Source organism: Mchenga conophoros, linkage group LG18 (genome assembly GCF_057382185.1).
Source record: "Mchenga conophoros isolate Kocher_MC1m ecotype Shallow Benthic linkage group LG18, M_conophoros_male_GT1.1, whole genome shotgun sequence".
NCBI classification, from domain to species: domain Eukaryota; kingdom Metazoa; phylum Chordata; class Actinopteri; order Cichliformes; family Cichlidae; genus Mchenga; species Mchenga conophoros.
Window position 1 is genome coordinate 36,539,528 of NC_140543.1, and position 20,714 is coordinate 36,560,241.

General features: G+C 47.2%; 1 pseudogene across 1 annotated transcript in view; it reads right to left on the reverse strand.

The window, feature by feature from the left end:
* Window positions 1-9,159: 9,159 nt before the first annotated feature.
* The window catches only part of LOC146554340 (dual specificity protein phosphatase CDC14AB-like), a 20,131-nt pseudogene continuing 8,576 nt past the window's right edge, over window positions 9,160-20,714 (reverse strand). Inside the window, exons 5-13 of the transcript XR_014889376.1 lie at window positions 20,138-20,204; window positions 17,571-17,633; window positions 17,099-17,171; window positions 16,248-16,478; window positions 16,022-16,160; window positions 14,802-15,029; window positions 14,596-14,687; window positions 13,363-13,494; window positions 9,160-13,280 (exon numbers count right to left, since the gene is read on the reverse strand). The product of XR_014889376.1 is annotated as a dual specificity protein phosphatase CDC14AB-like (transcript). The remainder of the gene's footprint in view (window positions 13,281-13,362; window positions 13,495-14,595; window positions 14,688-14,801; window positions 15,030-16,021; window positions 16,161-16,247; window positions 16,479-17,098; window positions 17,172-17,570; window positions 17,634-20,137; window positions 20,205-20,714) is intronic.

Below are 20,714 nucleotides of genomic sequence, written 5' to 3' on the forward strand. Positions count from 1 at the left end.
GTGTCGGTTCCAGACACTATCTCACAGGAGGCCAGCCAGCAGACTCCTGAAGCTGGGAGCCAAATCCAACCCAGGTCTAGGAGGCCTCCAGCATACCTAAAAGACTATGTTTGCTCATAGGGCTTGGAACTGAGTGAGCACTGGGGCAGAATAATCCCCACACTCAGGCTGAGGGCTGGGTAGTCTACCCCATCCCTCATAGAGACAATGAGAAATAAAGCAAATGGTTGCACTGTTTAAACATGTTGTTTGTAGCTGCACTGAATAGTTCAGAAATGTGCACTTATGCTTAGTGTTCAGAGTTGTATACTTTGAGAGTTTATTTTTGGACATTCTGAGTAGTCTGGTTTGAAACCAAGCGAGTTCAGTAAACAAGCTGTTACCAGATAAAGCACAAGGACATAGTAATAGTATACTTTAAAGCGTGCGGGTTTAATCTGTTTTCTTGGTTATATTCCAGCATCACATCCTATTTAGTAGGGGGGATGTAGTATCAGGTAAATGTTAAGTGGTAGGAACGTTTCTGCTGGGTTGTGGTTGTAGGGGGGGGATGGAAAATAATAAAGGACACTCATGGAGTAATGGCGCGTCTCGTGTGTCTGTGAGTTATGCCTCCAGTCAAATAACATCCATAACCTCAAATAACGGAACATATATATACACACACATATATATATGTAAATATATATATATATATATATATATATATATATATATATATATATATATATATATACTGGACCCTGAACAGGGTCCAGTAACCATCACAGTGGCAGATATCCAAGAAAGGGTCTCCAGTATGAAGAGTTGGACAGCACCAGGGCCCGACATGGTTCACGCCTACTGGCTGAAGAAGCTGACTGCACTCCACGAGCGTCTGGCAGCACAAATGAACCAGCTGCTAGTTAACGAGAGACACCCGGAATGGCTAACTGAAGGCCGGACGATCCTGATCCCCAAGGACCCCAAGAAGGGACCGGTCCCCTCCAACTACCGACCAATAACCTGCCTCAGTACTACATGGAAGCTCCTGTCAGGCATCATATCGGCTAAGATGAACAGGCACATGGGTCAATACATGAGCGGGACACAGAAAGGAATTGGCAAGAATACCAGAGGTGCAAAACACCAGCTACTGGTAGACAGAACAATCAGCCGAGACTGCAAGACCAGACTGACCAACCTGTGCACTGCCTGGATTGATTACAAGAAGGCCTATGACTCAATGCCCCACAGCTGGATACTGGAATGCCTAGAATTGTACAAGATCAATGGGACCCTAAGAGCCTTCATCAGGAACTCAATGGGGATGTGGCGTACAACACTAGAGGCCAACTCCAAGCCCATAGCACAAGTTACCATCAAGTGCGGGATCTACCAAGGAGATGCTCTGTCCCCACTGCTGTTCTGCATAGGCCTGAACCCCCTCAGTGAGATCATTAACAAGACTGGCTACGGATACCGACTACGGAACGGAGCAGTTGTCAGCCACCTCCTGTACATGGATGACATCAAGCTGTATGCCAAGAGTGAACGAGACATCGATTCACTGATCCACACTACCAGGCTATACAGCAATGACATTGGAATGTCGTTCGGACTGGAGAAGTGTAGTCGGATGGTAACAAAGAGAGGGAAGGTAGTCAGAACTGAGGGGATTGAACTACCAGAAGGCAACATTGCAGACATAGAGGACAGTTACAAGTACCTGGGGATCCCGCAGGCAAATGGGAACCATGAAGAGGCCGCTAGAAAGGCTGCAACCACCAAGTACCTGCAGAGGGTCAGGCAAGTCCTGAGGAGTCAGCTGAATGGTAAGAACAAGATCCGGGCCATCAACACATACGCCCTGCCCGTGATCAGGTACCCTGCTGGGGTAATAGGCTGGCCAAAGGAGGAGATAGAAGCCACTGACATAAAGACAAGAAAGCTCCTGACCATGCATGGAGGGTTTCACCCCAAGTCCAGCACCCTGAGGCTGTACGCTAAACGGAAGGAAGGGGGCCGGGGACTGGTGAGTGTCAGCACCACAGTCCAGGATGAGACAAGGAACATCCAAGAATACATTGGGAAGATGGCCCCAACTGACCGAGTGCTCAGTGAATACCTCAGGCAGCAGAAACCCAAGAAAGAGGAGGGAGACGAGGAACCATCATGGAAGGACAGGCCCCTGCATGGTATGTACCACCGGCAGATAGAGGAGGTGGCTGATATCCAGAAATCCTACCAGTGGCTGGACAAAGCTGGACTGAAAGACAGCACAGAGGCACTAATCATGGCAGCACAAGAACAAGCTCTGAGTACAAGATCCATAGAGGCTGGGGTCTATCACACCAGGCAAGACCCCAGGTGCAGGCTGTGTAAAGATGCCCCAGAGACAATCCAGCACATAACAGCAGGGTGCAAGATGCTAGCAGGCAAGGCATACATGGAACGCCATAACCAAGTGGCCGGCATAGTGTACAGGAACATCTGTGCCGAGTATAACCTAGAAGTCCCGAGGTCAAAATGGGAGATGCCCCCAAGGGTGGTGGAGAATGACCGAGCTAAGATCCTGTGGGACTTCCAGATACAGACGGACAAAATGGTGGTGGCTAACCAACCGGACATAGTGGTGGTAGACAAACAGAAGAAGACGGCCGTAGTGATCGATGTAGCGGTTCCGAATGACAGCAATATCAGGAAGAAGGAACACGAGAAGCTGGAGAAATACCAAGGGCTCAGAGAAGAGCTCGAGAGGATGTGGAGGGTGAAGGTAACGGTGGTCCCCGTGGTAATCGGAGCACTAGGTGCGGTGACTCCCAAGCTAGGCGAGTGGCTCCAGCAGATCCCGGGAATAACATCGGAGATCTCTGTCCAGAAGAGCGCAGTCCTGGGAACAGCTAAGATACTGCGCAGGACCCTCAAGCTCCCAGGCCTCTGGTAGAGGACCCGAGCTTGAAGGATAAACCGCCCGCAGGGGCGTGCTGGGTGTTTTTTTTTTTTTATACATATATATATGTGTGTGTATATATATATATATATATGTGTCCCCTGCTCTGCATCATTAGAACTTTAACAGACCAACAAATATAAGTGTCCCAACCAGACAATGATTTGGAGACTATAGAGGACGTATTTAACTTAACTACAGTAAGGATACAGCCAGGATTTTAGTTTAAGAGGCCCTGTTATACATATATGGTACAGTACTGTTTCATATACGTAGGTCAGTGTATGTGCAGGTAATCCATGTAGCTCAGTTCCTTATACTTTTGACTCAGTACAGTGTCAACAGAGGGGATTCCCTTATAGAGTCGCCTCAGTTATTTCTGATGTTTTGGTCATTAAATTCCCCAAATGATACCAAGCACATGGAATCCACAGTCTCAGCATCCCACAGCGTCCCACAGCGTCCCACAGCATCCCACAGCATCCCACAGCGTCCCACAGCGTCCCACAGCATCCCACAGCGTCCCACAGCGTCCCACAGCATCCCACAGCATCCCACAGCGTCCCACAGCATCCCACAGCATCCCACAGCGTCCCACAGCATCCCACAGCATCCCACAGCGTCCCACAGCGTCCCACAGCGTCCCACAGCATCCCACAGCGTCCCACAGCATCCCACAGCATCCCACAGCATCCCACAGCGTCCCACAGCATCCCACAGCATCCCACAGCGTCCCACAGCGTCCCACAGCATCCCACAGCGTCCCACAGCGTCCCACAGCAGTGTCAGGTGACTTTCAGTGAAGGTTATGACACAATGACAGTGTGATGATAACAAAGAGAAGCATGAGTCATTATCTCGTCATTACTTGGACTTTATTGTTGATTTTAGCACTTCACACTAGCATTAGCTGGTTTCCCTCCTTTGGAGTAAACTACCAATCAGACAGCACATCTGAGCTGCTGTCACACAGTCAGATACAGGAAAGTGTGGCAGGATGAATGTTATCCCTCGGTCCAACCCACTTTCAGCCTGGCCCATTAGGGGGCGCTGGTATAAATAGTGGCCATTTGAGTGTCTCTGCATTGCTTGCCTGTGATCTCCTTTTTGGTCACCTGACTTCCTCGGTGTGGTAGAGATCGTTTGTGGGTTACTCCTCTAAAGTCTCCATCGCGGCTGGTCGTAGCTATAGAAGCCTCCTCTGAGCTATTCTGCTTACATTCTATGACCCGGCTTACTTGGAAGTGTGGGCCTTAGTTTTGCGCCAAGCTACGTGAACTGAAGTGCTGCTGTTTTGCCTTGCTGTGCTTTTACCGTCTGTTCCCGTTGTGAGAATTCTTTCCCTGCTGCTGTCAGCTTTTACAGTGGACGTCGGCGTGGACAACGGCCATATGCATGCCGGTTATCGGAGTCAGCTGGCGTGCATATTGATTGACTGTTAACTTATCGTCGTGTGGACGGCAAGTTGGAGCAGTACGGCGATTCTGTTTGCTCCAGATTTTAGAGTTTTATCCAGATTGTATGTTGTTTTATTGCTTTTGATTTGTAGTTTGGATTTTTGTTACACCACTGGTGGGAGGCCCTTTTTCTAGCTGTGGATCACCAGTGTGGTCCTGCAGTTGGGTTATCCCCCGGTGCTACACATTAGTTTGTTGTAATATATTAACATTTTCTTTGTTTCTTTTTATTCAGATGCGGAGTGCCGACGTGGAGGAGACTAGGGTGCCTTGGTGGTGGGATCCCTTGAGTGTACACACCTGCCTTGTTTAGTTTATTAGTGTGAGTGTGTGTGATAGTCTGTTGCACTTGTGTTTTGGGTGTGTTTTCTTTCTTTAGTTTGTGTGTGGCATCCCTGCCCCTCCACTGGTAAGCCTCAGCTCTGAATACCTTTTTAAGCATATTTGTACTTGAATATTTATGATTGTGCTTTTATATGGTGTTTTAAATAATTATTAATAAATTGTGAATTTGTTGATCATTGAACCTCGTCTCTGGATTGAGTATAGCGAACCTAAGTGCCTTTTTGGTGATTTAGTGTCATTTCCAGTATTCTCTGGGTGAAATTCCCAGGGTGGCGTTGTCGTTCTTTAAAACTGCAGAGTATTTACTTTATATCCCAACCTCGTCTCGCCACAAACTTGGCATTGTCGGCAGGATATACTCTTTAAAACAGAGACGTGTGTTCTTCTTTTTTTTGTTTGGTGTAACGTAAATTGTTTTTTTTATATTATTTTGTACAGAATAAAGGCAAAGCAGCAGCTACTTTGGTGTGGGATTTCACAGCTGTGTTACAGAGATGGAGGAAGAGTTACAGGAACTCAGGGACTTGATCGCGCAGCTGAAAGCCGACAATGAGAGGCTACGTCAGGAGAGGGCTGTTGGGTCAGGTACTAGTGCTACACCTTCTACTTCAACTGCATCATCCGTTAACCCCCCAACGGCTGGTGTCTCTGTAGCAGAGAGACTAGTTTTTGTGCCCCGTGACAGAAAGTGCCCTATGTTTAGAGGAAAATCAGGTATAGGGTTGAATGAATGGTTGGAGGAATTAGAAGGTTGTGCTAGAGCACGTCATTTGTCTTTGGCTGATAAAGCATTTTTCCTGTTTGACCACCTAGAAGGGGAAGCACGTGAGGAGATCAAATATCGCTCTAGTGCAGAGAGGACTGATCCTGCTAAGATAATCACTATATTGCAAGAACTGTATGGCTGTTCAGACTCCTATGTAGCATTGCAGGAAGCTTTCTTCTCTAGAAAACAGCAGGAAAGTGAGACACTGCAAGAGTTTTCCCTCGCTCTCTTGGGTCTTATGGAAAAAGTTAAATCGAGTGCCCCCAATGGCATGCCCAATGCTGACGTTTTATTAAGAGATCAATTTGTTGAACAGGTCTTAGATAGTACCTTGCGGCGGGAGTTAAAGCAGCTAGTAAGGAGGCAGCCAACACTGACATTGCTGGAGATTAGAGGGGAAGCTATTAGGTGGGAACGTGAAGGGTTGCCTAGTGGCGTTAGGCATAGAAGCAGTTCTGTCCCTTCTGTTTATGGCATTCAGTATGGGGTCCATAGCGGTCCCTCAGGAATAGCTCAGTCTACCCATTTGTCTGAGATGAGCGAGATGAAGGAATTGTTAAAGCGCCAGCAGGAGCAACTTAATCAGCTCACTCAGAGCATTGCTCGATTGCAGGGCCCCCATCGAATGCCTCGCTCAGGACGGGGCGACTCCATTATATGCCGTCGTTGTCAGCAACCTGGACATTTTGCTCGGGAGTGTGATGGGGAACGCGTTCCTCGTTCCCGGCCTCCTTCGCAGGCCCCTCTGCATAATCGCAGGCACTCTCCTTTAAATACGGCTTCGGAAAACTAGCACCCTCCGTATTGCCGAGCCACAGTTCGGGTGGGGTGTCTATTGGCTCAAGGGTTGTTTCTAATGGTCCAGAGGCAGTCTCGAAATTAATTTCATCCTGTCCTCATATAGACGTGGACATGGGCGGTATAAAAGCACCTTGTTTGGTTGATACAGGGTCCATGGTCTCTACCATTACTGAAAGTTTTTTCCGCCAGCATTTTGAGTCCTGGGGTCAAGAGCGTCTCCAAGCTTGTCATTGGTTGCAGCTTAAAGCGGCTAATGGGTTGTCCATTCCTTACCTTGGCTATATCGAGCTAAGTGTAGAGCTCTGTGACAAGTTTCTTCCACAGTGTGGCGTGTTGGTCGTTAAAGATCCTCCAGGTGCAGGACCTTCCACGGTTCCGGGTGTATTGGGGATGAATGTCATTCGGAAGTGTTACCACGAGCTTTTTGGGCAACACGGTGAAGCATTGTTTAGTTTGGGCTTTGTCACAGAGGCCCCTAAACCCCTTGTGCAGGCGCTGCAAAAGTGCCATGACGTTAGTATAAGAGCCCCACTGGATTTGTCTGGCCATGTGAGAGTGAGGGGTAAGCGAGCATGTTGCATTCCGGGTGGTGTAATGAAAGTAGTGGCCGCCACCTGTTCTGAGCAATATTCAGGTGCCACTGTGTTATTTGAACCTACTGATGTTAACTTGCCTGCTGGACTTTTAGCGTCCCCTGCATTGGTTCGAGTGGTTAGAGGTACTGCATACATACCAGTTGTTAATGTAGGGACTACGGCGGTCTTGCTTTACCCTAGGACCGTTATAGGGACCCTGGAAGATGTTCATGTGGTCAGTTTGCCCGCTGGTGTGACAGAAGTACTCCCTAACGTAGCCACAATGGCATCTCACACCGCCACTCCTACTGTGCAGGATCAGATGGAAGGGATTGATTTGTCTAAACTGTCAGCAGAGGAACAGGGACAGGTGAGGTCTCTCCTTAAGAAATACAGCTCGGTCTTTTCTGCTCATGACACTGATTTGGGTTGCACTAACTTGATCTCCCATGACATTCCAGTCTTAGACGATATCCCCGTGCGGCAGCGTTATAGGCGCATCCCCCCTTCAGAGTACGAGGTTGTGAAAGAGCATATTAACCAGTTGTTAGGGGCCGAGGTGATTAGAGAGAGTAGCAGCCCCTATGCTTCTCCCATTGTGCTCGTTAAGAAGAAGGATGGCAGCCCGCGCATGTGTGTTGATTATCGGCAACTGAACAACAAGACAAGGAAAGATGCATTCCCCCTGCCGCGCATTGAAGAATCCTTAGATGCGCTGACTGGTGCCCGTTGGTTTTCCACCATGGATTTAGCAAGTGGCTATAATCAGGTCCCAGTTACGGAAGAGGATAGGCCCAAGACTGCCTTCTGTACTCCTTTCGGCCTATTTGAATGGAACCGAATGCCATTTGGGCTCTGTAATGCCCCTAGCACCTTCCAGAGACTAATGCAACGCCTTTTCGGTGATCAACAGTGCCAGTCTCTGCTTCTCTATCTTGATGACATTGTAATCTTTTCATCAACAGTATCGCAACATCTTGAGCGGCTGGATGTGGTGCTAGGTCGGCTTCAGCAGGAAGGTTTAAAAGCCAAGCTTGCCAAATGTGCCTTTTTCCAGCGGGAGGTTCGCTACCTAGGCCATGTCATCTCCGATCAAGGTGTCTCTACGGACCCTAGCAAGGTGGAAGTGGTGGCTAACTGGCAGCCTCCTAAGACTGTCTCGGAACTACGCTCCTTTCTTGGGTTTGCCAGCTATTATCGCCGTTTTGTAGAGGGTTTTGCCAAGTTGGCGGCACCTCTGCATAGACTGGTGGCAGAGTGGGGAGGCAGAAAATCAAAGAAGAGGTCAGAGCATGGTGTCGTGGAGAACTGGACTGCAGAGTGTGCTCACAGTTTTGAGGCATTAAAGACTAAACTGACAACAGCACCAGTGCTCGCTTATGCAGATTTCTCTTTGCCTTTTATTTTAGAAGTGGATGCCAGCCATGCCGGCCTAGGGGCAGTGCTTTCCCAGGAGCAGGGAGGTAAAGTGAGGCCAATAGCCTATGCCAGTCGGGGTTTGAGGCCCCCTGAGCGCAATATGCTAAATTATAGCTCCATGAAGCTGGAGTTTTTGGCACTTAAGTGGGCCATGACTGAGAAATTTAGAGAGTACTTGTTGGGCCACAAGTGTATTGTTTACACCGACAACAATCCTCTTAGTCACTTGTCTTCTGCTAAACTTGGGGCTACTGAACAGCGCTGGGCAGCTCAGCTCGCTTCGTTCGACTTCGACTTAAAGTACAGGTCAGGAAGGAGTAATAAGAACGCAGACGCTTTATCTCGCCAGCATCCACCTGATCCTCAGGAGATTAAAGCCATGGTTCCTGGTACAGCCTTGCCTGGACCTCTTCAACAAGCCTTGCGGCTGGGACCAGCTGAGGTATCACAAGCTGCCATTACGGTTTTGCCCCATCTCACTACTCCTGATCTTCATGCCCTCCAACAGGTCGACCCAGTGATAAAGGAGATCTTGGTGTTCTGGAGACGGAAGCAGCGACCCAGCTTTGAGGAGCGGCAGCAGCTTGCTCCACTTGCTCTGGTGCTGCTACGACAATGGGATCGTCTGATTGAAAGGGAAGGAGTTCTGTATCGTCAGGTTCATCGCCCTGACGGTGCCGAGGTGGTACTTCAGCTTTTGCTGCCTAGTGCACTAATTGAGCAGGTGTTGACTCATGTTCATCAGGAGCACGGCCATCAAGGTGTGGAAAGGACCCTAGCGCTTCTCCGCTCACGGTGCTATTGGCCAGGTATGTCTGCTGAGGTAGCTCGTTGGTGTCAGAGATGCGAACGTTGCCAAGTTGCAAAAGACACCCAACCAGCAGCTCAAAGTTTCATGGGACATTTGTTGGCTTCTCGACCAAATGAAATCTTGGCCATTGATTACACCTTGCTCGAACCTTCCCGGAATGGGCTGGAGAACGTTTTGGTGATGACTGATGTTTTCAGCAAGTATACATTGGCTGTCCCCGCTCGTGACCAATGTGCTGCTACAGTGGCCCAGGTTCTCGTGACTGAGTGGTTTTCGAAGTTTGGTGTACCAGCGCGTATCCATTCCGATCAGGGTCGTAACTTTGAAAGCTCCCTGATCCAGCAGCTCTGCAGGTTTTATGGTATCGAGAAGTCCCACACTACTCCTTATCATCCGGCTGGAAATGGTCAGTGTGAACGTTTTAATAGGACCTTGCACAATTTGTTGCGGACCCTGCCAGTATCCAGAAAAAGAGACTGGAATGTATGTTTGCCCCAGTTACTCTACTGTTATAATACCACTCCCCATCAGGCTACTGGGGAAACCCCATTCTTATTGATGTTTGGGCAAGAACCCAGGTTGCCAGTGGACTTTCTGTTGGGCAGAGTACCGGACCCCATCAGTGGAGATGTGCACGAGTGGATTCAGGAGCATCAAGCCCGGCTACAGGTTGTACATGAAGGAGCCAAGGAACGATTGCAATTGGCTGCCGACCGCAGAAAGAGGCACCACGATAAAAAGGTGAAAGAGGCACCATTGAACAATGGCCAGTTGGTGTTCCTGCGCGATCTGAGTGGAAGAGGGAGATGTAAAATCCAAGATCGATGGAAACCCGTGGTATATAGAATCCTGAAGGCACCTAAAGGAGGTGGGGCAGTATATACCATTGCACCTGCAGATGATCCCAGCAGTGTGAAGCATGTTCATCGTACCTTGTTGAAGGCTGTGGTACCGGCAGCTACACCATCAGAAGGGCCTGCTCCAAGCAGTAGCTCACATGGCCCAGAAATATCCTCCCCAGAACCAGGACATGACTCATCACGTGACAGTGACCTGTTATTCCTGAGCATAGGAGCTCCTCAAGTAAATGTTTCACCATCTTACAGCCCAGTGGCAGTGATTCCAAGTAGCCCTGAGTTGTTGCTTCCACCAGAAGACCGAACTTCTGATGTTCCAGCCACTTGTACAGTTACTCCGAGTGTAGCACCAGTTCCATCTAGCTCCCTTCCTGCTCCCTCTACGAGTTCTGATACAAGAAATGTGGTGGTGCGAAAAACAACCCGGTCCACAGCTGGCCAGCATTCAAACATCCATCATCTCCCAAGACCAACAGGGGAGGTGGCACAAGGGGCTGCTAACTCTATTTCTGAGCCTAGGGTACATGCTGTCTCTGCATTTTTTAGGCCTTGGGACTAATCTGGGTGTCTTTGTAATTCATCGTCGGGGCGACGATGCAAGAAGGAGGGGTAGAATGTGGCAGGATGAATGTTATCCCTCGGTCCAACCCACTTTCAGCCTGGCCCATTAGGGGGCGCTGGTATAAATAGTGGCCATTTGAGTGTCTCTGCATTGCTTGCCTGTGATCTCCTTTTTGGTCACCTGACTTCCTCGGTGTGGTAGAGATCGTTTGTGGGTTACTCCTCTAAAGTCTCCATCGCGGCTGGTCGTAGCTATAGAAGCCTCCTCTGAGCTATTCTGCTTACATTCTATGACCCGGCTTACTTGGAAGTGTGGGCCTTAGTTTTGCGCCAAGCTACGTGAACTGAAGTGCTGCTGTTTTGCCTTGCTGTGCTTTTACCGTCTGTTCCCGTTGTGAGAATTCTTTCCCTGCTGCTGTCAGCTTTTACAGTGGACGTCGGCGTGGACAACGGCCATATGCATGCCGGTTATCGGAGTCAGCTGGCGTGCATATTGATTGACTGTTAACTTATCGTCGTGTGGACGGCAAGTTGGAGCAGTACGGCGATTCCGTTTGCTCCAGATTTTAGAGTTTTATCCAGATTGTATGTTGTTTTATTGCTTTTGATTTGTAGTTTGGATTTTTGTTACACCACTGGTGGGAGGCCCTTTTTCTAGCTGTAGATCACCAGTGTGGTCTTGCAGTTGGGTTATCCCCCGGTGCTACACATTAGTTTGTTGTAATATATTAAAATTTTCTTTGTTTCTTTTTATTCAGATGCGGAGTGCCGACGTGGAGGAGACTAGGGTGCCTTGGTGGTGGGATCCCTTGAGTGTACACACCTGCCTTGTTTAGTTTATTAGTGTGAGTGTGTGTGATAGTCTGTTGCACTTGTGTTTTGGGTGTGTTTTCTTTCTTTAGTTTGTGTGTGGCATCCCTGCCCCTCCACTGGTAAGCCTCAGCTCTGAATACCTTTTTAAGCATATTTGTACTTGAATATTTATGATTGTGCTTTTATATGGTGTTTTAAATAATTATTAATAAATTGTGAATTTGTTGATCATTGAACCTCGTCTCTGGATTGAGTATAGCGAACCTAAGTGCCTTTTTGGTGATTTAGTGTCATTTCCAGTATTCTCTGGGTGAAATTCCCAGGGTGGCGTTGTCGTTCTTTAAAACTGCAGAGTATTTACTTTATATCCCAACCTCGTCTCGCCACAAAAGCATGACAGCAACAACACGCTCAAAGCTGAACATCATTTGCATGTTAAGAATTTTACTGCAAGAAAGAAATAGTGCAAAGCTGAACATAGTGAGTTTGCTTTATGTATGATAAAGTCCTGTTGACAAATCCAGTGCATGAATGTGAATGACCTGTGAAATAAAGTGTGCGTGCCGTGTTCAGTCTGACGTGAAACATCAGAATCTCTGTCTTCATTTTACTGATTTCCTCTTTCATTGCCAGCATGTGTGCTCAGAGGCTTTCACAGTGCATTATAAGCACGTCGTGGCTTTGTGTCCCTCGCTCTGCATCATTAGAACATTAACAGACCAACAAATATAAGTTTGTCATACTTTATCGATGAAATCTGGGAGAATATAAATAACATCTGTAGCAGAAGCAGTGTGTCACTCTTGGTCTTGCAAGACAATTTTGCGTCCAGTTGTTAATTCTTGAACAATGTGCACCAATCTCTTACAAAAGATGTGGTTTGCTATGGTTCTCTGACCCAACCTGGCTACTAAAGTACTGAAAACGAGGAGACAACATTACAACAACGTGCCAAATAAGCTAGGTCCATCATGTGATCTGCCAAAGTTTAAGGCGTGGATTTTGGTACGACTTCTAAAGGTCTGTGTTTCCGCAACCAAGACGTTGCTTCAGGCCGTCTACATCCTGTGGTTCTGAACTTCGGATGGACAAATGGCAGCAGCCGTTTATCAGAAGCACCGAGACTGCTCTTGGCGATGGTCTGACTCAGTCCTCGGGCCACGACCTCCCCTGTAAGCGTTGTTTGGTGTTTGCACCTGCACGTGTCCTTTGCTTCCAGCAAAATGATTGTGACAGCGGGGCATTCAGCATCCAGCAGATGTTATATCTGCAATATGCAGCCGCAGTTTTTCACAGTTACCTGCCTGCTATACCCAAGAGACGTGATGATTTATGGTGTCGGCCCTGTTATCACAGAATGGGCCACGTGACCAGTTAAAGTGGTGACAAACTGTTGGCTCTGTCGAAACGAAAAGTAGTTATTGGGGCTAAAAAAGCATTTACAGCCTATTAACCCGAGAACGCTATCGCTGGGTGATTTACACCCGAGCAAATACATTTACATGATTTCTCTCTCCTGCAGCTGTTTGCGTGTCGAGGAGCCTGTGCCTTCACCAGGGAAGTCTCAAATGTCCCAGGAATGGGTGGACCAAAGACCAGCTTTCCAGAGTCATTCTTTTGTTTTAGGAGGGTTTTTCTTTCATTTTGTTAGACATGGCACAGTTGAAAGTAAAAGAAGACCACTCTAATTTGTCATGTGTTGTCATATTTTGATATATTTGATTACTTTTTATTGGTTATATTATATCGGGTAAAAATCACCCGGCATTAGCGATTGTGTTACTATTTATAGCGATAGTGTTCTAGGGTTAAACGTGCAAGAGAGCTGATGCAGTCTCCAGCGAGTCCATCATCAGCTGGGCTGATTCATGACCAGAACGTCCCAAGTGTGAAGTCAGTGAATCAGTGCTGGCCTGGTGCTGAACAACGTGAGGCTGAAGGGACTGTGGAGACATCAGCACATCACATTTTACATTGGTTTTATTATAATGTGCTTCTAGTAAGGACAAAAGCACAGACACCAACCTCCTGATCTGCGGAGCAGTGGTGGTAGAGGAACTTCGTCTCAGCGTCTTAGTAGAAGAAGGGGTGAGGTGGACTTTGGAGGGCTTCGGGGGAGGGAGGATGGAGCGGTGTGAAGTCTTGGACAGGTTTAACCTGACACAGAAAACAAGAACACCTCATATTTGTGTGTGTGTGTGATCCAAGAGCAAATAAAACTTGATCCTTCACAGAAACAAGCACAACGAACAACTTCTCCAAAAATCCTTCTGATTTCTACGCTCACTGCAGGAATCAACATCTGCACTCACACTCTGTACAAGAGACGAGATACAAACACGCTTCGACGTGTGGGAGGTACCTGATTTAACCTCCGTGGAAGCCCAGCTCTTGGTTGTGTCAGGTTAGCAGTTTGGTGATGTTAGTTTACAGGAGAAGCCGGAGGCACGTCGTGAGTTTGGTTCGTGGTCGTCCTTTGGTTTCTTTTTGCCGCAGCTCTCATATCCCCGATTTGTAACTATTTACTTTTTATAAGATGTTTCTTGAACTATGGCAGCTTCTTATATATCTGCTATATTTGTGCCGTGGATTCAGGGACCCAAACAAAAACTGTAGTGAGCAGAGGTATTATCTACTGATTGTGTGTCTGGCTGCAGCCAAGGATGGAGAGCAGAGGCAGCGGGCAGGCCAATCGAAACGCAGCTCAGGCCGCGGCTGCAGCAAAAACTTGGGCGTAGGAGGAGCGATTCTGGCAAAGCGTCAGGAGGGGAAGTGGTGCTCCACCAACACGGTGTACAGTAAAGATGGAGGCCTGCTGGCTCCAGCTGAGGACACCGTCAGGCAGTAGAAGGAATACTCTGACAACCTCCAGAACCTTAATCTCACTCATAACTAAAGTCGCCAAAAGACAACAACTTCTCCTGTTGCATTTAGGTTTCAGTTTAACCGAAGAACAAAGAAGGACACATGAGCTCGAGCAGGTTACACACAACATTCACGCTGCACAGATGAGAACACAGCAGGATTTCATGCAGTCCGGTCTGCCTGTTAGACAGCGTGCAAACAAAGCGTGCGTTCTTTGTAGCATTCGACAACAGTCACTTACGTACTTTCTGACATCCACAAAAACATATTGGTGTCTATTATCTCTCCTTGTTGATAGAAACTTTGTTTCCAGCGTTTGAGCTAATTCTCTACGTGTCTCTTGCACTGACCACAATAACCATCTATCATTAATTACATTACAGATGTTGGTACCTTGAGCAGGATGACGCTGATCTCGGTGGGCGTTTTCCCTTCAGTGCTCTCAGTTCGTCTCCCTGTGTCAGACTGACTTCTTTGCAGTTATTCTGCACAGACACAATTAGCAGCATGAAAACACAACATTGTGATCGGAACTCAGTAGCCTGTTTGAATTCTGCAGTAACCATTAAGAAAAGGTGCTATGAAGTCACACCGCTGACCTCATCCAAGCTATATGACTTGCAGAGCACGGTGTTGATTGACAGGTCATCCATGCTGGAAAGCAGCGAGGACACTGCCTCCTGTTTGCCTCCCTGCACAGAGTCAGAGCGGTGCAGCTGCAGCAGGTGACGTGCTGCTGCAGCTGCTGCTGCCGACTCAGTCTCTGTTGGACCAGCTTCTGTTTAGACCGATGCACGTCACCCTGAACCCACAAACTGTGCTGCTTCCTGCACACAAACATCAAACACACGCCACAAACTGACTGTGATATCACGTTTAGCAGGTACAACATTCAACATCCTGGTTTAGCGTGTAAGTAGACACACAAAGCTAGTAGCCATTAGCAACAGAGCGCTACTGTGGCGTAAGGAGGAAGTGTGCGTCCAGAGCTGAGGAGAGAAACCAGCTGCACACTGTGACTGCAGTCTGCAGCAGTATCACAGTTTCAGGCTTTTTTAAAATTCGATTCGATTCATCATCCACCAGTTTCCCACTGCTGCAGTCACCACCAGCTGCACATGGGCACCCTGGGGAATGCCCCACCCTGACCTCCACCTTTTGCTTCTCTTCTAACATTTCCAGCATGCTCCAACCATGACCTCAGCATGGAGAAACATCCTGTGTGCTAGCAGCAATAGATGCCACAGCCTAAGGACAGACGGGCCTTGTTTGTCCAGCACATCTCACAGATGCTCGATGAGACTGAGATCTGCCGACGTTGAAGGCCAAGGTGACCCCTCAAACCCTTCCTGATCTACTTGTGCTTTGTGTGAAGACTCCAGCGACACTCGAAGTATTAGAGAACAGCTGTACTCAGTGGCCAACGCCTTTTGGGTCATTGCAAAATGTCAAACAGCTTGTGTTTAAATAAAAAAGACTGGAAACAGAAAAAGATCCAAGTGGACCAATCACACCTTCACAAACGCAATGACCCTGATGAAGGCCACTAACACGTTATGGTTCCCTGATACTCTGTGACTGGAGTCTTCACCTCGTCAGATCTTTGTCTTCTCCGTGCACCTTGGAGGTGAAGCTGCCGTCTGCTTGTGTTTTGTGACATTATCCTAATGAAGTGTTGCAGACGTGTCTGTGTGCACAGCATTACTCCTGTACTTTCATGAACGGACTACAGCTTAATGATTGTCTCCGACCGAGACCTTTGGAGTCACGGAAAGTGGGCCGTTTGGTTTGAGCGGTCACAGCTGAGGCACAAACTCACTCTTCTAAGAAGTTTTGCTGTGGACCGATGATAGATCCAGGTCTGCAGACTCTGATCCAAGCAATCGCCTCGGCTGCAGTAAACCGGAAGTGCTTCATCAGGTAGCAGCCAATCAGAGTGCCTGTGCGGCCTAATCCAGCTGTAAATGGATGGAGTGTTTAAAGAGACAAAGTTAAGATAAAAGAAATAAATGACATCAATTAAACATAAAGACTTGCAGTCCTACCTTTACAGTGCACCGCCACTGCCCCGTCTGTACTTTCACACACATGCAGAAAGCGTCTGACGATGAGGTCAGAGGGCGTGGTCCCATCAAGGAAGAAGAGGTCGTGGTGCTCAAATCCTGCATCCTCAAACCGCCTGCCATCATACAACGTCCTGTTCAGACGAACCACGGTCGTTATGTCATTTTGGCAAAAGTATGAGAAGTATGCCTCGGGTGTGTGGAGGGGATAACCTGGAGACAGAGTCAACAACAGCTGAGTTACGTCATACGTTTCAATCAGCGAGCGTCTGTTTTTAATGCGAACGTAAAATAAGATTCAATGACGTAGTGTCAGCTGATTTATGTTGTAAGGTAAAGACGTTAAATACAGAGAAAACCCAACGATCGGACGGCCCCAAGCACCTGCTGACAGCGGGAAAGAAAAACTCCCTTTTAACAAGAACCAGGCTGAGGGAGGGGGCGCAATCTGGCTCATGTGGTCGGGGTGGGGGGAGGACAACAGGACAAGAGATGGACGAGAGCCAGAGGGGAATAATAACTACGTGCAAAGTGGTGTAAATACACAGAAAGTAAAAAGAGCTGAGGGATGGAGAAGCATGAGTGCATCATGGGAAACCCCGAGCCACTGCAGGGTTCAGGCTCGTCTAATCCAGCCGTAACAACACGACAGCACTAAGCAGGAAACAATGCACGCCGTCAGAAGACAGCAGGGTAAGGTTAGCTCTTCTCAGCTGCTTCAGGACGTGCAGGCACTGAGGGGCTGCACAGGCCTTCTGTCAGCCCAGCAACGTGAGCACTGGTGTTGGTTTGGAGGCATGCTTTTAGCTTTTAGCTTAGAGATTCTGACTCACCACGAGAATGAGGGCTACTGAACGCCAGAACTTTGCCCGGAACGATCCAGTTCATATCTCCATTTTCAACTCGCTAAAAGCACAAAAAGAAAGGAAAGACTGTGATAGAGGTTAGCCACATATCAGTTAAAACATGGATCCAGAACACCTTAATTATACCACCACTGCAGTAATGAACACGTACGGGCTTTTACCTTTCATTGGAAATCAGTTTTGTTGACCTTTACTTCACTGACTGTCTATCACTTGGACGGGTGAGCTATGGATCAATCTAACTGAGAAACTGAGGAAGTACAGCGTGCACCAAGGCAGGCCTGGACATCGTACGAGCTCTTGGTTGGCCCTGACTGTGTTACTAACAGCACTGCAAATAAACTGGATGAATAACAAGCGTACGTTAGTTATTTCTTCCTGTATCCTGGTCCTGTTTGCATTGATATCGACCTGTAGCACAGTCTCTGCAGTCTGTTACCTCATAATGTTCATATTCTTCTGCACTGAACCTTTCAAAATCCAGGAAACCATGTTGTAATGCCTGCAGAGGAAAAGAGCAGGAACAGATTTTCACAACAAAAGCACAACTCCCCCCAAAGGGCTGAAATGTTTAGTGTTATAGTGATCTGCAGTGGTTTCACAGATTCAGTTCAGTTTTTCTTAGCACCAAATCACAACAACGGTCACCTCAGGCAGTTAATATTGTACGTAAAGACCCTACAGAGGAAACACAATCAGACCACGAGCAGGTACACTGGTGACAGTGGGGAGGAAACACTCGTTTTTAACAGAAACACATGTTCACCAGAACCAGGCTCAGGGAGGGGCGGCAATCTGACTGACTGCTGAAGGCTTTTCAGGGAGTTTTTTGGACTTCCTGATAATAATGAATTACAGTCGTCCAGCCTGGAAGTAATAAATGCATGAACTAGTTTTTCAGCGTCACTCTGAGACAGGATATTTCTAACTTTAGAGATGTTGCACAAATGGAAGAACGCAGTCTTACATATTTGTTTAATATGTCCTGGTCAAAAATGACTCCAAGGTTCCTCACAGCGTTACTGGAGGCCAAGGTAATGCCATCCAGAGTAAGAATCTGCTTAGATACCATATTTCTAAGATTTTCAGGGCCGAGTACAATAACCTCAGTTTGATCTGAATTAAGAAGCAGAAAGTTAGCGGCCATCCAGGTCTTTATGTCTTTAAGACATTCCTGCAGTTTAACTCATTGGTGTGTGTTATCTGGCTTCATGGACAGATAGAGCTGGGTGTCATCTGCATAGCAGTGTAAATGTATGCTATGTCTTCTAATGATGCTGCCTAAGGGAAGCATGTATAATGTAAACAGAATTGGTCCTAGCACTGAACCCTGTGGAACTCCATAATTAACCTCAGTGTGTGAAGAGGACTCTCCATTTACATGCAGAAACTGGAGTCTATTAGATAGATATGATACAAACCACTGCAGCGCAGTACCTGTAATACCTACAGCATGTTCTAATCGCTCTAATAGGATATTATGGTCGACAGTATCGAACGCTGCACTGAGGTCTAGCAGGACAAGCACAGAGATGAGTCCACTGTCAGAGGCCATAAGAAGATCATTTGTAACCTTCACTAAAGCTGTTTCTGTGCTGAGCTCTGAAACCTGACTGAAACTCTTCAAATAAACCTCTGCAGATGATCTGTTAGCTGTTTGACAACTACTCTTTCAAGGATGTTTGATATAAAGGAAGGTTGGAGATTGGCCTATAATTAGCTAAGACTGCTGGGTCTAGAGATGCTTTTTGAGTAAAGGTTTAACTACAGCCAGCTTGAAGGCCTGTGGTACATAGCCGATTGTTACATCCTGGGAGGCTGTGGGAGTGTGTGGGCGTGGTGTTGTCTTCTCCCTCTCCTCCTCCTTCGTTCTGGCCCCTCCCCTTGTCTCTCTCTGCCCCTGCCTTCTCCTTTAGGTCACACCTGCTGCTCATCTGCTCTCGTTACAACCAATTACCCTCAGGGGTGATATAAGCTGGAGAAGAGCAGTGTGGAGGAGGAGGGAGAGGTTTCTGGTGGATTTCCTCTGTGCGGGTCAGAGTGTGTTACTGGCTTAGGTGTGGAACAGCCTGCTGCGTGTGGCTCTTTGTGAGTAGTGCTTAACTGAGCAGTGATTGCCCATGAGTGACGGCAGCCTTCACTAGTTTGTGTGGCCTGCCTGGATATTGTTTGCTAGCAGTGTTGCTGTCTCTTTCTGTTGAAGCCTTATTGTTGCTTCCTTTGTTGAAGTGGTCATTACCACTTTGGGTTGATCTCCCTGATTTCTCATTAAAGCAGCGGTGCTGTCTCCTTTTGTTGTTGCCATTTATATGATTATTGAGGTGTTTGCCTACAATAAAGATCTATTTTATATTAAATACCTCTGCCTGGCGTTCTTTTCATTCCACCTGGATCTAACTGTTACTGTCCCCCACCCTCATCGCCTAGCTTTTAAGTGGGGACGTAACACCGATTATTAGAGATAGGTTGATCATATTTAAGATCGAAGCATTAATTAATGTCAGGACTTCTTTGAGCAGTTTTGTAGGAATGGGGTCTAAAAGACACGCTGATGCACTGACTATTTCTTCTTTAGTCGTTTGTTTTCAATTCCTGTGTGTTTGTACATCACTGAAGTATTTAATCATTAGTAATTATTAAACTCCTTTGTCTCTGCTCTTACCCCTCACCTGTCACAGTGAACTGCTGCCTCCTTAAACCTGGTTCTGTTGGAGGTTTCGTCCTGTTGGAAGGGAGTTTTTCCTTCCCACTGTTGCCAAGTGTGTACTTCTAGTGCAGTGCTGCAGGCTCTTTACCTTATAAGTTAAAGTACCTTGAAGTAACTGTAGCTTAGAATTAGTGCTATGAATAAAACTGAATTCAATTACTGTTGTTACAGAATAAGAGAACAATTTCAAATGTGGCTCAAACTGGGATTTTTGCGTTAAAATGAGGTGTGACACAAATGAAGTTACTAAGTGTCATTTTAATGTTACTAAAATCTTCTGTGTTAGACGTTGTTGCTACCTTGTTGATTCCTTGTAAGCAGTTTAGCACGGTGAGGTTAAAAGAGCACTCTCCAACCGCTGCGTCTCTGTGGCACACACACACACACAGAGACACACAGACAGACACACACACACACAGACACACACACACACACACACACAGACAGACACACACACACACAGACAGACACACACACACACACAGAAAGAATACAGTAACAGTAGTGTAGTTAGGCTTCAGTCTCAGGCTTGTTTGCACTGTAAATAAACACAAACCATCACTAAGAGTAAAAACTAAGCAGCACCTGCTCAGCTGAGCTCAGGACTGGGGGGGGACACGTTAGCTCAGTCTACATGAATGACATCAACCCACTGGCACCGCTAAAGCTCACTAAGAGCTCATAAACTGTTAACAATTCATTCAAATTTCTGAATTCAGTTTTATTTATATAGTGCCAAATCACAACAGCAGTAAAACCCTACAATAACACGGGAACATGTTCCCATCCCAAACTTAAAAGTGTGGGTTTGATGAGGTTTCCTGACCTCCTGGAACCTTCATGGTCGCCAAATAATCTCCAGCTAGGTGGAGTTTC